The sequence below is a fragment of the Macaca nemestrina genome, chromosome 12 (assembly GCF_043159975.1).
Source record: "Macaca nemestrina isolate mMacNem1 chromosome 12, mMacNem.hap1, whole genome shotgun sequence".
Classification (NCBI taxonomy): domain Eukaryota; kingdom Metazoa; phylum Chordata; class Mammalia; order Primates; family Cercopithecidae; genus Macaca; species Macaca nemestrina.
In genome coordinates, this window is record NC_092136.1 from 93,916,409 (window position 1) to 93,932,940 (window position 16,532).

General features: G+C 39.2%; 1 protein-coding gene across 1 annotated transcript in view; it reads left to right on the top strand.

The window, feature by feature from the left end:
• The first annotated feature begins 4,972 nt into the window (after positions 1 to 4,972).
• LOC105484343 (hephaestin like 1) overlaps positions 4,973 to 16,532 on the top strand; it is a 104,832-nt gene continuing 93,272 nt past the window's right edge. The window contains exon 1 of the mRNA XM_011745864.2: positions 4,973 to 5,051. The gene's annotated coding sequence lies outside the window, so the exon portion shown is untranslated. The remainder of the gene's footprint in view (positions 5,052 to 16,532) is intronic.

Below are 16,532 nucleotides of genomic sequence, written 5' to 3' on the forward strand. Positions count from 1 at the left end.
CACTTTCCTGCTTAACGTACCAGGTTTGTTATTTTTATTCCTCTATAATACAGTGTTCACTCATAACCCTGGACATAATTTTTCTGCGTTTGATTAAATCCAAGTACCCCTTTGATCATATTTGACTTCCAGATTATCTAAATGGACTTCCCAGAAGGAAAAGCAATCACAGTACAGGAAGTTTTTCTTTACCTTTTGGTAACTGGACTAAGAAACAAAGATTTGGTGTTTTCTCAAAATAATTCCTGTGTTGTTTTTTTAAAGATTTTGGGGTCCTTAAGAAAACTGAGTTTTAGAAGAGTGAAAGTTTTTGCATACATGTAACTTTCTATATTGCTTTTAAGGTCCCTTTGACTGTTACTCTCATCAAATAAGTAAATATTATTTTACAATGACCTGTGATTCTGTTTTAAACAAATAGTTTAAACATTTGAACATCTTTGACAGTTTTCCCCAAGATCCAAATCCTAAATAAGTCTTCCTGGCCTAAAATTAACTTTGAGATTTTCTAGGTAGGCCCCTGGAAAGCTCAAAAAATTTCTCATCTTGTAAAAATATTAAATGGTTCGATTTGGTTAAATTTTATGGGAGACATTGTCAAATGCTAAATGATACAAGATCTTCTTTCAGTTACATTTATGAGTATGTTATTGATGTAAATATTCCAAAAATTATATAAGTTCTTAAAAATATAATGTGTCATTAGTCATAATTTCAATTGTTAACTCTTTTCTAAAGTTACATTTATATGGATATGTTATTAATGTGAGTATTCTAAAGATAATATAAAATTGTAAAAGTCTGGTGATTCTGATGTGACACTGTCAGTAATAATTCTGGTTATTACCTTAAAATGCTACATGTAATAAAAATAACTAACTTTTCTTGTCAGTTGGAAACTTTTATTACATTTTATCGTAACTCTTCTAAGTTTTTATCATTTACAGTTATTGTTATAAATTCTTCTCTAAAAATTTACAATTAATTATAATCTAAAACTGCTTTCCATGGAAAACTCTAATAAATACTCTTAAACACAGATTTCTAATAATTTTAAGATAAATGGACTAAATATAAACTTCTATAACTCTAATAAAAACTGATACATAATAATTACCAACACAGGCCAGGCACAGTGGCTCACACTTGTAATCCCAGCCCTTTGGGAGACTAAGGTGGGAGATCACTTAAGGTCAGGAGTTTGAGACCATCCTGGCCACCATGGAGAAAACCTGTTTCTACTAAAAATACAAAAATTAGCTGGGTGTGGTGGCAGGTGCCTGTAATCCCAGCTACTCAGGAGGTTAAAGCATGCGAATCACTTGAACCCAGGAGGCAGAGGTTGCAGAGAGCTGAGATCCCGCCACTGTACTCCAGCCTGGGCAAAAGAGTGAGACTCTGCCAAAAAAAAAAAAAAAAAAAAAAAAAAAATTACCACCACAGCATGAAACAGAGCAAAAATTACATGGGACTGAATTAATGGAGAACTAAAATGAGTTTTATTACTTTTGTTGAAAACATTGCTAATTATTTTTATATTCTGTTTTCCAAAGTAAAAAAAAATTCTTCTCCCTTAAACTATTTATATCTTAGAACAGTTGGGTGAAGTATACATTTGTAAACAAAATTAACATTTACCTTTCTCTTAACTAACTGTTCCAGAATTTTAAAACTTTTCTTCAATGGCTAAGGCCAAAATAATGGTCACCCAGTGTATGAGTCCATTCTACCACTGCTATAAAGATGCCACCCAAGACTGGGTAATTTATAAATAAAGGAGGTTTAATTGACTCACAGTTCTGCTTGACTGGGGAGGCCTCAGGAAACTTACAATCATGGCAGAAGGCAGGTACATCTTACATGGCAGCAGGTGAGAGTGAGCATGTGACCGAAGCAAAGGGGGAAGAGCCCCTTATAAAACCAACAGATCTTGTGGGAGCTCACTCACTATCACAAGAGCAGCGTGGGGGAAACAACCTCCATGATTCAATCACCTTCCATCAGGCCTCTCCCTTGACACCTAAGGATTACAATTCAAGATGAGATTTGGGTGGGGACAGAAACCTAATCATGTTACTCAGTGACTGGAGATGATTCATTATTCAGAAAAGCAACATATTTTTCTCATATTATGACCTACCAAATGCTGCTAACAATTTGGTCCGCCTATAATAACAAGTTCTCTTCCTTCACTGAGAGACACGACTTTCTGGAAATGAGCCTTTTCAGCACTGGGGGATAAAGAATGTCTATCACTCTAATCTAAACAAATACTAATCTTCCATGTTTTCATGGATCAAAAGCGGGAAATGATAACCTACAGATCACAAATTAACTACCTGGGGAAGGTCTAATGCTTCATTGCTTATATCCTGTCCCTAAGTAAAAAAGTCTTATTGTGAGTCACTCAAATCTTATCATGAGTCCTGAAACTGTTGATGTAATGATTAATATGTACAGGACTACTGATAATAAGAGGACACTGATTTGTTTCAAAATCATGAAATTATATTGATTGACTTACACATAGAACATTTTTCCCTTTATGTTATAACGTGTAGCCAATGATTGAAACTTCTGTATTGTATCCTCCAATTATAATGTGAGGAGTCCCCTTCCCTTCTCCTAAACTTTCTTACAGAAGCATTCTAACTTGTAAACAAACTTTGCAATATGCCCAACTTTTTTGGTGTATCTTCCCGGGTTGCTCCTCACATCTGGCTTCCAATAAATCTTAATCAAATTATTTCTGCCTTGACAGCCTTAATTTTGGTTGACAATAGTAAAGGGCATATCCTGCAACAAGTTTGTCTGGAATTTCAAATCCAACAAAGTCTGGCCTATTTCTAACACTCTGAGGGGTGCTTTCTCACTAGCAAGCTTGAAAACCTTTGCCATTTTTAGATTATGCTACTTGACCCAGAAGTCAAGGTTTGCATTGTTTTGCCAGTGTCAATTACATCTTCAAAAATCAAGACATTCTTTCTAGTTAAAGTTGAGAGATCATTGCCACCAATTACCTTTGTGTCCCCTGTTGATGGTCATTACAGTAGCTTTTTGGTGTTTATTGGCTCTATCATAGGAATGGCTCTATGACTATTTCCATTCACGTATTTTGATGTTATCTAGTAGGTCAGCAAAAAATTTACAGCCCCCCTTGAGCAAACAGAAGGCTACAATGTGAGAGGCTCTATCTCCTTCATCACATCTCAAGCAAGTTGTTTGGTCCTGTTCACAATCAGTCCATGAGGAATAAAACCTTTTGCAAATCCTCAGTGTAATGATGAGGTATACAATATAAATCCAGGTCATAACCTGGTTCATCATCACTAATCATGATACTGGGGTTGTGGGTCACAATAATGGACTTTATTTCTTATTTTTGTCTAATATCTATTGACCGTTTTTATAATGCTTCATGTAATGGGACTGCTGATAATGGGTTAGTTCAATTTAGTATATTATAAATCTTAAAATTCCTTCTTCATTAAGACTTCTCTATATATGTATTATTTATTTGACCTAAAACATTTTAGCAGCATTGCCTCGGGTTATGGGGTAAATCTTGGCTTCTTGGGCATCATTTAAAATAGGTATAGATGGATACAGCTTAATATCTCTTGATAATTCTAGTGACCTGGCTCTACTTATAATTTAGAAAGCAAAACATTTTTACAACTTAGATCCTCATCTGACAATGAGTTCTTCTATCTGAACAGGAGACATGGCTACTGGAGCCAGGAGGACTAAATACAGGTGAGTATAGGGTGAGCAGGCATTATTTAATTAGTGTCTTTTGTTAATCAAGGCCAAGTTAGAGCAGAAACCAGTTTATCATGAGCACTGTCATGGCTAGCAATTCAACAGACTCTGTTACAGACCCTTGACCAATGACAAGGGACTGGCCACAGGAATCTGGGCAGGTATTTGAGGTATGGCGACCTTGAATGTGGGCCCTTTTAAAGTGGAACTTGAGGTCCTTATATGTACAGTTTGACCCCGGGCACTTGACATGCATATATCCATATTCTTAACATTCTTTTTTTTTTTTTTTTTTTTTTTAACAAAAAATCACTTTGAAAGCAGAGATGATGCTACTGGTAATAGTTATTCCAACAGATTTTAGCCACTATTTAGTGAGCCCCTGCTACATACCAGGCACTGTGCAATGGCGTGCGAGTGCAAATATCACCAAGAGCCATCCACTGCCCTCAGAGAACCCAAAGTTATCATTGTTCTGTAGGGGTGAGTAGAGAAAGACAAGAAATTTTTTGGAGTAAAACATTTCTTCCAGTGGGCAATGGTTATAGGTTAGCTCATGTAATCCTTTCAACAACCTGATGAGATACAATATTATTCCAATTTTACAACTAAGGAGGCATTAAGACATACTATGCCAGGGGTTGCAAGCTCAAATAAATCCAGGTATCAGGCAGATAACCAAATTGAGATAAGCAGGCCAAGTGTAAGATCACAGAAACTGGTGGGGATTGTAGAAAGCTGCAGCAGGCATATTTTACCCAAAGACATTCAAAGTCAAAGCAAACCAAAATGATAGCAGTTGTGTAGGACAAACAGAACAAGACTATAAGCCAGATCAGGCAGCCAGCTTCTGATGTCTGCTCCATACCATCACAGCCTTCCTAATTCTTAGGATGGGAAGGAACACTAAGGTTCCCTAACTCCTCCAGCTCTCAGTTCTCACTACTTCACCCTCGAAGGATGAAATGGGGGAAATTAACATTGAAACTAAAACCATTTTAGATTAGTAGTAATGCCCCTCTCACTGTAAACAGACCGCAAAGCGTGATAAAAAGTAACTGTGGTCAAAAATCATATGGCTTGAAATTTAAAAGATTCATCAGTGCACTAGAACAGAAATGATGGAAATTCCAAATTGTGTAAGAACTTTATAACATTCTAGGAACAGCATCAGCATCACAATAGGGAAAAGAATGACTATTTAGTCAGCAGTTTGAAGAAATTGGATATCACTAGGGAAGAGAATGAACTTGGAGATGTACGCTAGAATAGATTCATGATGAGTCAAGGTATGAACTATTTAAAAACAGTCTGTCAAAAATAAGCTTGAAATACACAAATTAGCATAATCAAATACTACTGATGACCGTCATATGGCAGCTTGAATGTCTGGGTCTCTGTGTTGCATGACTCCAAGGGTACTATTCATGAACAGAAATCAATGGGAGTAGAAAATGCTGTAAGATACATAGTAAAGAGAAAAGGTAAAGATTGGGGAAATTTTATGTCTAAAGACGTGTAAAGGCTTGATAGAAATATATAATGTTACTATTTGGTTTCCACTTTCAATGTAGTAAAAGATGAATAGGCATCTTGTTGCTGATGGGAAAAAACAAAGTACCTCATCACATGATAAAATGTCCACCCTTGCTACTAATTTAAAAAGGCAAATAACTCAGAAGTACCATTATCAACCAAATAGTGATAACATCCAATGATGACAAGTCTGTGAAGAAATGGGTTCATGAGAAATTGTGTATCAGCCCAGTCTCTTTGGAGGTCAATGTAACGATCTCTTTCAAAGTGTTTATATATTTTGACCAAATCATTCCTGCTGCAGTAAGGAAACATTCTATGAATGTATGTATGTATGTATGTATGTATGTATGTATGTATGTATGTATTTGAGATGGAGTCTTGTTCTGTAGCCCAGGCTGGAGTGCAGTGGCGCAATCTTGGCTCACTGCAACCTCCATCTCCCAGGTTCAAGCAGTTCTCCTGCCTCAGCCTCCTGAGTAGCTAGGACTACAGGCACATGACACCATGCCCGGCTAATTTTTTGTATTTTTAGTAGAGATGGGGTTTTACCATGTTGGCCAAGCTCATCTTGAAGTCCTGACCTCAAGTGATCCACCAGCCTCAGCCTCCCAAAGGAAACATTTATTAACACCAAATATGTTTATAATACAACCAATTGTAAAAATATAAAGAAAAAATAAATAAACATGTATATAGCTGCTAAAAATAGCAAGTGTTGTTGACATAAAGTAAAATCAAAATGTGGAATAGTGTTCTCTGCTGACTACTATGATATAAATCTATGTATGTACATTAAGAGACAATAGAATTCTTAATGATAAAAAGCATTAGTTCAGTTTACAGAGCTCTTGCTAGTAACCAGGAGGTCTGGTAGTTTCTTAGAAACAGAAATATACAGTCATATACTGTGATAAGAGCACAGGCATTTTCAATGTGGTAAGTGCTACCAAAATAAATATAAGAGCTAGAAATGTAGGATGTGATTAATATATAACAAGCACTATCCTAAGCACTTTACATATATCTTGAGTAATTATCCTGATAACCTTGTGTAGTTGAGGCTATTATTATTCCATTTTACAGATGAAGAAACTAAGATATGCAAGGTCAGGTTCTGTGCAGAGTCAAGTGGCTATGATAGAGATAAGCCAAAGGTCCTGTGGGAGCTCCAAGGTGGAGCAGCTGATCCAAGCTGAGAAGGATTGGAGGTGTTTCCAGAGAAGGTGACACCTCCTCTGAGTCAGGCAGGATGGGAAGGAACTGTTGAACCAAGAACATTCCCAGCTAAGGAATCAGATAAGTAAAGACAAAGAAATGAGAAATAGCATAAAACCATGTATCCAAGAACTACTGCAGATTATATTGCTGCAATGTAAAGTTTCACAGAGAGAGTTGCAGATTTCAGAAGTAGGCAGGGATCAAATCTGTAGGGACTTACTTGCCGTGGTGAAAGCTCTAGGCTTAATCTTGCTGAATTTAGCTTTAATGGTAGAAGGAAGAAGGACAGCATTTATTGTTTACTACCATGAGACATCCTGATTTAGGTGCTTGACATGGCTTATTTCAATATATTTTCTTCTTTCTGTAAAGTTTCCTCTATTAATAAAAAATAAGGATCACAATCTATTTTAATCAGGCAAAGACTCTATGGACAACCTATCCTATTTTATATTGACACTACAAAAAAGATGCTGCCAGAATTAATGTTATAAAGAAGTACTGTTTTTAATGAGAAAGTGATGAGAATAATATTCATGCATTATTTGTACCAGATAAAAGCTTTTTAAGTATTGTATTGTTGATTTAAAAATGACAGAACCAATGAACCAGATACCAATTTATTAGAACCACAAATTATCTCAATCTTGTCCTATAATTCCATTTTTAGGAAAAAGACAAGAAAACAGTTGGTATCAGAGATATAGTAGTAGAGAAATAACTTTTAGGTCAAGAACTGAGCTCAATGAACATTCATCCTAGTCCTCATTTCTACCCTACAGAGCATACCATAAGGCCTGGTCCTAGAGTGAAACCATTCATCCTTTAGGATGGTGATTATTGGTTAAGTTCATTATGTGAGGACATTTAACAGATACCACAGAATGATTTTCTTTGTTCAAATAAGGGATTCATTTATTTACTTAAAAATATTTATTGTGTGCTTAACTGTGTACCTGACCTTTCTAGGAGTTGAGGTTTCCTTCAGAAGAAGAAAGTCTGTTTTGAGACAAAGTATGGAGTTTATCAGACAGACAAGTGGAAGGAAATGCATTCCAGGCTGGGGGATCTTCAACCCCCATGTTGAAAAGCTCCTAAACCCCACTGTACATGGTGGATTTGGAAACATACAAAGAGTGCTTTGTGGTGGAGGATAAAGTTGAAGAGGTGTGAGGCTGGTTAGGTCCTCAGGGGCTGGATTAGGAAGGGTCATTTATGGCATAAAGAAGGCTGCAGGAGGTGGATCATCAAAAGATTTGTGTAAGAGAAAGATTACTCAAGAGCAGCATGGAGCCATGATGGAGGGGACTGGAAGAGCCATGAGACCAATGAAGACATGGGGGCCATCTCCACACATGAGATAATGCCTGTCTTGATCAGCAGCTGTTGCAGTGAAGAAGAATGGAGCCAGAGCTGTCAAAGGAGCTAGCAATGATGAATGTGGTAGAAATTAAGGGGAGGGCATGTAAGAGGAAGCCAGGTTTCCAGCCTAGGCTCCTGGTGGTGGTACCCATTACTAAGATGGACACAGGAGGAGCAGGTTTGGGAACTGAGATACTAATTTAGGTAACATGAACCCCAATGTCACTCTTTGATAACCCCACTGCTAGTGTTACTTATGCCAGTCTTTGGTGGTGGAACAACTCAAGTCAGACCAATCCTTGATGCAATGTGAAGGAGTCACATCTCAAGGCCCCACTTTCCAATTTTTTCTAACAAGTAAAAATGGTGCCCATTCACTTTTTTCTTTTTTAATTACACAACTTATACATGACTATATGCTTGTTGGAAAAATTCAAGTAATATAATTTACCCTTGCTTGGTTTATTAAATTAGCAATTCTCAAACTTTTGAACTCAGGACCTCCTTATACTCTTAAAAATTACTGGAGACCCCAAATAACTTCAGTTTATATACAGCTTTTGATATTTATCACTTTAGAAGTTAAAATGGAGAAGTTTAAAAAATACTTATTAATTCATTTTAAAAGAAGAATAATGTTAACATAAAACCCATTAAATGTTAGCATAACATTTTTATTTTTATTTTTTCCTTTTTTTTATTATACTTTAAGTTCTGGGGTACATGTGCAGAACGTGCAGTTGTGTTACGTAGGTATACATGTGCCATGGTGGTTTGCTGCACCCATCAACCGATCACCTACGTTAGGTATTTCTCCTAATGTTATCCCTCCCCTAGCCCCCCACCCCCTGACAGGCCCCAGTGTGTGATGTTCCCCTCTCTATGTCCATGTGTTCTCATTGTTCAGCTCCCACTTGTGAGTGAGAACATACGGTGTTGGGTTTTCTGTTCCTGTGATAGTTTGCTGAGAATGATGGTTTCCAACTTCATCCATGTTCCTGCAAAGGACATGAACTCATCCTTTTTTCTGGCTGCATAGTATTCCATGGTGTATATGTGCCACATTTTCTTTATCCAGTCTGTCATTGATGGGCATTTGAGTTGGTTCCAAGTCTTTGCTATTCTGAACAGTGCTGCAATAAACATACGTGTGCATGTGTCTTTACAGTAGAATGACTTATAATCCTTTGAGTATATACCCAGTAATGGGATTGCTGGATCAAATGGTATTTCTGGTTCTAGATCCTTGAGAAATCACCACACTGTATTCCACAATGGTTGAACTAATTTACACTCCCACCAACAGTGTAAAATCATTCCTATTTCTCCACATCCTCTCCAGCATCTCTTTCCTGACTTTTTAATGATCGCCATTCTAACTGGTGTGAGATGGTATCTCATTGTAGTTTTGATTTGAATTTCTCTAATGACCAGGGATGATGAGCTTTTCCCATGTGTTTGTTGGCCACATAAATGTCTTCTTTTGCGAAGTGTCAGTTCATATCCTTGTAAATTTGTTTAAGTTCTTTGCAGATTCTGGATATTAGCCCTTTGTCAGATGGATAGATTGCAAAAATTTTCTCCCATTCTGTAGGTTGCCTGTTCACTCTGATGGTAGTTTCTTTTGTTGTCCAGAAGCTCTTTAGTTTAATTAGATCCCATTTGTCAATTTTGGCTTTTGTTGTCATTGCTTTTGGTGTTTTAGACATGAAGTCTTTGCCCATGCCTGTGTCCTGAATGGTATTGCCCAGGTTTTCTTCTAGGATTTTATGGTCCTAGGTCTTAGGTTTAAATCCTTGATCCATCTTGAGTTAATTTTGTATAAGGTGTTAGGAAGGGGTCCAGTTTCAGTTTTCTGCATATGGCTAGCCAGTTTTCCCAACACCATTTATTAAATAGGGAATCATTTCCCCTTTGCTTGTTTTTGTCAGGTCTGTCAAAGATCAGATGGTTGTAGATGTGTGGTGTTATTTCTGAGGCCTCTGTTCTGTTTCATTGGTCTATATCTCTGTTTTGGTACCAGTACCATGCTGGTTTCGTTACTGTAGCCTTGTAGTATAGATTGAAGTCAGGTAGCGTGATGCCTCCAGCTTTGTTCTTCTTGCCCAGGATTGTCTTGGATATGCGGGCTCTTTTTTGGTTCCACGTGAAGTTTAAAGTAGTTTTTCCCAATTCTGTGAAAAAAGTCAGTGGTAGCTTGATAGGGATAACATTGAATTTTTAAATTACTTTGGGCAGTATGGCCATTTTCACGATATTGATTCTTCCTATCCATGAGCATGGAATGTTCTTCCATTTGTTTGTGTCCTCTCTTATTTCCTTGAGCAGTGGTTTGTAGTTCTCCTTGAAGAGGTCCTTCACATCCCTTGTAAGCTGTATTCATAGGTGTTTTATTCTCTTAGTAGGAATTGTGAATGGGAGTTCACTCATGATTTGGCTCTCTGTTTGTCTGTTACTGGTATATAGGTATGCTTGTGATTTTTGCACATTGATTTTGTATTCTGAGATTTTGCTGGAGTTGCTTATCAGCTGAAGGAGATTTTGGCTGAGACGACTAGGATTTTCTGAATATAAAATCATGTCTTCTTCAAACAGACAATTTGACTTCCTCTCTTCCTATTTGAATACTCTTTATTTCTTTCTCTTGCTTGATTGCCCTGGCCAGAACTTCCAATACTATGTTGAATAGGAGTGGTGAGAGAGGCCATTCTTGTCTTGTGGTGATTTTCAAAGGGAGTGCTTCCAGCTTTTGCCCATTCAGTATGATATTGGCTATGGGTTTGTCATAAATAGCTCTTATTATTTTGAGATACATTCCATCGATACCTAGTTTATTGAGAGTTTTTAGCATGAAGGGGTGTTGAATTTTGTCAAAGGCCTTTTCTGCATCTATTGAGATAATCATGTGGTTTTTGTTGGTTCTGTTTATGTGATGGATTATGTTTATTGATTTGCATATATTGAACCAGCCTTGCATCCCAGGTATAAAGCTGACTTGATCGTGGTGGATAAGCTTTTTGATGTGCTGCTGGATTCGGTTTGCCAATATTTTATTGAGGATTTTCACACCAATGTTCATCACGGATATTGGTCTGAAATTTTCTTTTTTTGTTGTGTCTCTGACAGGCTTTGGTATCAGGATGATGCTGGCCTCATAAATGAGTTAGGGAGGAGTCCCTCTTTTCCTGTTGTTTGGAATAGTTTCAGAAGGAATGGTACCAGCTCCTCTTTGGACCTCTAGTAGAATTCGGCTGTGAATCCGTCTGGTCCTGGACTTTTTTGGTTGGTAGGCTATTAATTACTGCCTCAATTTCAGAACTTTTTATTTGTTTATTCAGGGATTCAACTCCTTCCTGATTAAAACTTGGGAGGGTGTATGTGTCCAGGAATTTATCCATTTCTTCCAGATTTTCTAGTTTATTTGTGTAGAGGTGTTTATTGTATTCTCTGATGGTAGTTTGTATTTCTGAGGGATCAGTGGTGATATCCCCTATATGATTTTTTATTGTGTCTATTTGATTCTTCTTTCTTTTCTTCTTTAGTAGTCTGGCTAGCAGTCTATCTATTTTGTTGATCTTTTCAAAAAACCAGCTCCTGGATTCATTTAGTTTTTGAAGGGCTTCTTGTGTCTCTATCTCCTTCAGTTCCTCTCTGATCTTAGTAATTTCTTGTCTTCTACTAGATTTTGAATTTGTTTGCTGTTCCTTCTCTAGTTCTTTTAATGTTAGGGTGCCAATTTTAGATCTTTCCTTCTTGCTCTTGTGGGCATTTAGTGCTATAAATTTCCCTCTACACGCTGCTTTAAATGTGTCCCAGAGATTCTAGTATGTTGTGCCTTCCTTCTCATTGGTTTCAAAGAACATCTTTATTTCTGCCTTCATTTTGTTATTTACCCAGTAGTCATTCAGGAGCAGGTTGCTCAGTTTCCATGTAGTCGTGTGGTTTTGAGTGAGTTTCTTAATCCTGAGTTCTAATTTTATTGCATTGTGGTCTGAGAGACCGTTTGTTATGATTTCTGTTCTTTTGCATTAACTGAGGAGTGTTTTACTTCCAATTATGTGGGCAATTTTAGAATAAGTGCAATGAGGTACTGAGAAGAATGTATATTCTGTTGATTTGGAGTGGAGACTTCTGTAGATGTCTTTTAGGTCAGCTTGGTCCAGAGCTGAATTCAAGTCCTGAATATCCTTGTTAATTTTCTGTCTTGTTGACCTGTCTAATATTGACAGTGGGGTGTTAAAGTCTCCCTCTATTATTGTGTGGGAGTCTAAGTCTCTTTGTAGGTCTCTAAGAACTTGCTTTATGAATCAAGGTGCTCTTGTATTGGGTGTATATATTTAGTATAGTTAGCTCTTCCTACTGCATTGATTCCTTTACCATTATGTAATGTCCTTCTTTGTCTCTTTTGATCTTTGTTGGTTTAAAGTCTGTTTTATCAGAGATTACAATTGCAACTCCTGCTTTTTTTTTGCTTTCAATTTGCTTGGTAGATCTTCCTCCATCCCTTTATTTTGAGCCTAGATGTGTCTTTGCATGTGAGATGGGTCTCCTGAATATAGCACACTGATGGGTCTTGACTCTTTATCCAATTTGTCAGTCTATATCTTTTAATTGGGCATTTAGCCCGTTTACATTTAAGGTTAATATTATTATGTATGTGTGAATTTGATCCTGTCATTATGATGCTAGCTGGTTGTTTTGCCCATTAGTTAATGCAATTTCTTCATAGTGTTGATGTTCTTTACAATTTGATATCTTTTTGCAATGGCTGGTACCAGTTGTTCCTTTCCATGTTTAGTGCTTCCTCCAGGAGCTCTTGTAAGGCAGGCCTGGTGGTGACAAAATCTCTCAGCATTTGCTTGTCTGTAAAGGATTTTATTTCTCCTTTGTTTATGAAGCTTAGTTTGGCTGGATATGAAATTCTGGGTTGAAAATTCTTTTCTTTAAGAATGTTGGATATTGGCCCCCACTCTCTTCTGGCTTGTAGGGTTTCTGCAGAGAGATCTGCTGTTAGTCTGATGGGCTTCCTTTTGTGGGTAACACGACCTTTCTCTCCGGCTACCCTTAGCAATTTTCCTTCATTTCAATCTTGGTGAATCTGATGATTATGTGTCTTGGGGTTGCTCTTCTCGAGGAGTATTTTTGTGGTGTTCTGTGTTTCCTGAATTTGAATGTTGACTTGTCTTGCTAGGTTGGGGAAGTTCTCCTGAATAATATCCTCAATAGTGTTTTCCAACTTGGTTCCATTCTCCTCATCACTTTCAGGTACACCAATCAAATGTAGGTTTGGTGTTTTCACATAGTCCCATATTTCTTGGAGGCTTTGTTCGTTCCTTTTTATTCTTTTTTCTCTAATCTTGTCTTCTCGCTTTATTTCATTAAGTTGATCTTCAATCACTGATATCCTTCTTCTGCTTGATCAGTTTGGCTATTGATACTTGTGTATGCTTCATGAAGTTCTCATGCTGTGTTTTTCAGCTCCATCAGGTCATTTATGTTCTTCTCTACACTGCTTATTCTAGTTAGCAATTCATCCAACCTTTTTTCAAGGTTCTTAGCTTCCTTGCATTGGGTTAGAACATGCTCCTTTTGCTTGGAGGAGTTTGTTATTACCCACCTGTTGAAGCCTACTTCTGTCAATTTGTCAAACTCATTCTCCACCCAGTTTTGTTCCCTTGATGGTGAGGAATTGTGATCCTTTGGAAGAGAAGAGGTGTTCTGATATTTGGAATTTTCAGCTTTTTTTTGTGCTGGTTTCTCCCCAACTTTGTGGATTTATCTACCTTTGGTCTTTGATGTTGGTGACCTTTGGATGGGGTCTTTGAGTGGACATGCTATTCCTTTCTGTTTGTCAGTTTTCCTTCTGAAAGTCAGGCCCCTCTGCTGCTGGTCTGCTGGAGTTTGCTGGAGGTCCACTCCTGACCCCGTTTGCCTGGGCTGCAGAACAGCAAAGATTACTGCCTGTTCCTTCTTCTGGAAGCTTTGTCCCAGAGATGCACCTGTCAGACGCCAGCCAGAGCTCTTCTGTATGAGGTGTCTGTCTGCCCCTACTGGGAGGTGTCTCCCAGTCAGGATACACGGGGTTCAGGGTCCCACTTGAGGAGGCAGTCTGACCCTTAACAGAGTTCAAACGCTGTGCTGGGAGGTCTGCTGTTTTCTTCAGAGCCGTCAGGCAGGGACGTTTAATTCTGCTGAAGCTGCATAGCTATAGCCACCCCTTTCACCAGGTGCTCTGTCCCAGGGAGATGGGGGTTTTATTTATAAGTCCCTGACAGGGCTGCTGCCTTTTTTCAGAGATGCCCTGCCCAGAGAAGAGAAATCTGGCAGTCTGGCCACAGGAGCCTTGCTGAGCTGCAGTGCCCTCCGCCCAGGTCAAACTTCCCAGTGACTTTGTTTACACTGTGAGCGTAAAACCTTCTACTCAAGCCTCAGCAATGGCGGACACCCCTCCCCTCACCAAGCTCAAGTGTCCCTGGTTGATCTCAGACTGCTACTGTGCTGGCAGTGAGAATTTCAAGCTAGTGGATCTTAGTTTGCTGGCCTCTGTGGGGGTGGGACCTGCTAAGCCAGACCACTTGGCTCCCTGGCTTCAGCACTCCTTTCCAGGGCAGTGAACAGTTCTCTCTCACTGGCGTTCCAGGCACCACTGGGGTATGGAAAAAAAGAACTCCTGCAGCTAGCTCAGTGTCTGCCCAAATGGCTGCCCAGTTTTGTGCTTGAAACCCAGGGCCCTGGTGGAGCAGGCACCATAGGGAATCTCCTGGTTTGTGGGTTGTGAAGACCGTGGGACAAGTGCAGTATTTGTGCCGGAGTTCCTCAGGCTCAGTCCCTCATGGATTCCCTTGGGTAGGGGAGAAAATTCCCCAACCCCCTGTGCTTCCCAGGTGAGGTGACACCCCACCCTGCTTAGGCTCGCCCTCTATAGGCTGCACCCAGTGTCCAACCAGTCCCAGTGAGATGAACCAGGTACGTAAGTTGGAAATGCAGAAATCACCTGCCTTCTGCATCGATCTTGCTGGGAGCTGCAGACTGGAGCTATTCCTGTTCGGCCATCTTGCCAGCAATCTCCAACTAACATTTTTTAAATTAAAATTTTCCAAAAAACATTTAGTGAGAAGAGTGGCACAGTTAAACAATGGTGCAAACCTGTCCAAAGGTTTGCCTCTGTCTTCAGCTTCTTGTGATGTCACGTGTCATGTGCCTCTGGAAAACTTCAGTGTACATTTGTGAGAGAATGAGAGTAACAAAATAAGCAAATCATAGCTTTGTATCATTATGAAACTTTTTCTGTGGGGGACAGGGTCTTGCTTTTTTGGCCAGGCTGGAATGTGGTGTGACTTCGACTCACTGCAGCCTCAACTTCCTAGGCTCAAGCAATCCTCCCATCTCAGCCTACAGAGTAGCTGGGACTATAGGCCACCATGCTTGGCTAGTGTTTTTATTTTTCTTTTTCTTTCTTTCTTTTTTTTTTGTATTTTTTTTTTTGTGGAGATGGTGTCTCGCTATGTTTCCCAGGCTGGTCTTGAGCTCCTGAGCTCAAGAGATCCTCCTGTCTCAGCCTTGCAAAGTGTTGAGATTATAGGTGTGAGCCTCTGTGTTGGGTCATGAAACAGTTCTGACCTTACATGTCCCCTGAAAGGATCTTGGGGACCTCAGGACCCCTGGACTGTACTTTGAGAATCATTAAACTGTTTCATTAGGGGAGTGCTGTGGTCAGACTTCAGTAATTGGATTTCCATGGGATGCAGGGCAGCCTCAAGTGAGACAGCCAAGTCTGGCCACCTGGTTCCTCACGAAATGTAGTTCTGCCTTGGAGCAGCTTTGTGGTGAGCAAGTCAGGCAGCTCTCTGGACCTCAGTGACATCACCTGGGAAATGAAGTGGTCAGACTAGAACATCTCCAAGTTCTCTTCCTGCTCTAAAATTCTATGCATTTATGAGCCTACTTGTGGTACATGCCTAGCACATATTTTTTGAATGAATGTATGAATAAATAAAGAATACATAATGTTGTTGAAAGGGCTTTTGCATTTAATGGAAAACTGGACTAGAATGCAGAGGTCAACAACTCACATACCTGCAGGCTGGGTGCCCTGAACAAACACAGCAGACTGTTGTGAGACCGTGGACTGGTGGGGTCTGCGATGAACTGGAGGGATCATAGCCTTATTAAGGAAATCAAATTCAGATTTTTTTTTTATTAGATACTGCTTTAGACCAACAAAAGAGGCTAGAGTTGGCCTGTGGGCTGTAAATTGGAACTTCTGAACTAGGTGGTTGCTTAGGTTCCCTCTGACTTGTAGCAGAGTCTTACTGGTATCTCTTCCTGAAAGACCAGGTGCCTCATGCTCCCTCTGTTCCTCCTTCCAGTCTTCACCTATTCATGGGAAAGCACCTAATAAACTCATCCACTGAAGGCAGCTGCAACCAATGAGACCAATGCCATGAGATACTTGCATTTTTACAGGGTTAGTCTTAAGCCAAAATTAGGACGCTATGACGGTGGAATTCGGGCATCAGGGATCAGGCCAGAGCAAGGAGCCTTGGCCATGCTCCAAAATCCATACTACATGTGTACATGCCCAAACCTGGGAGCTGAAGCCCTACCTATAAAGCTCTTCTCTGTAGCATGGCTGTGTGCTTTGATCATCA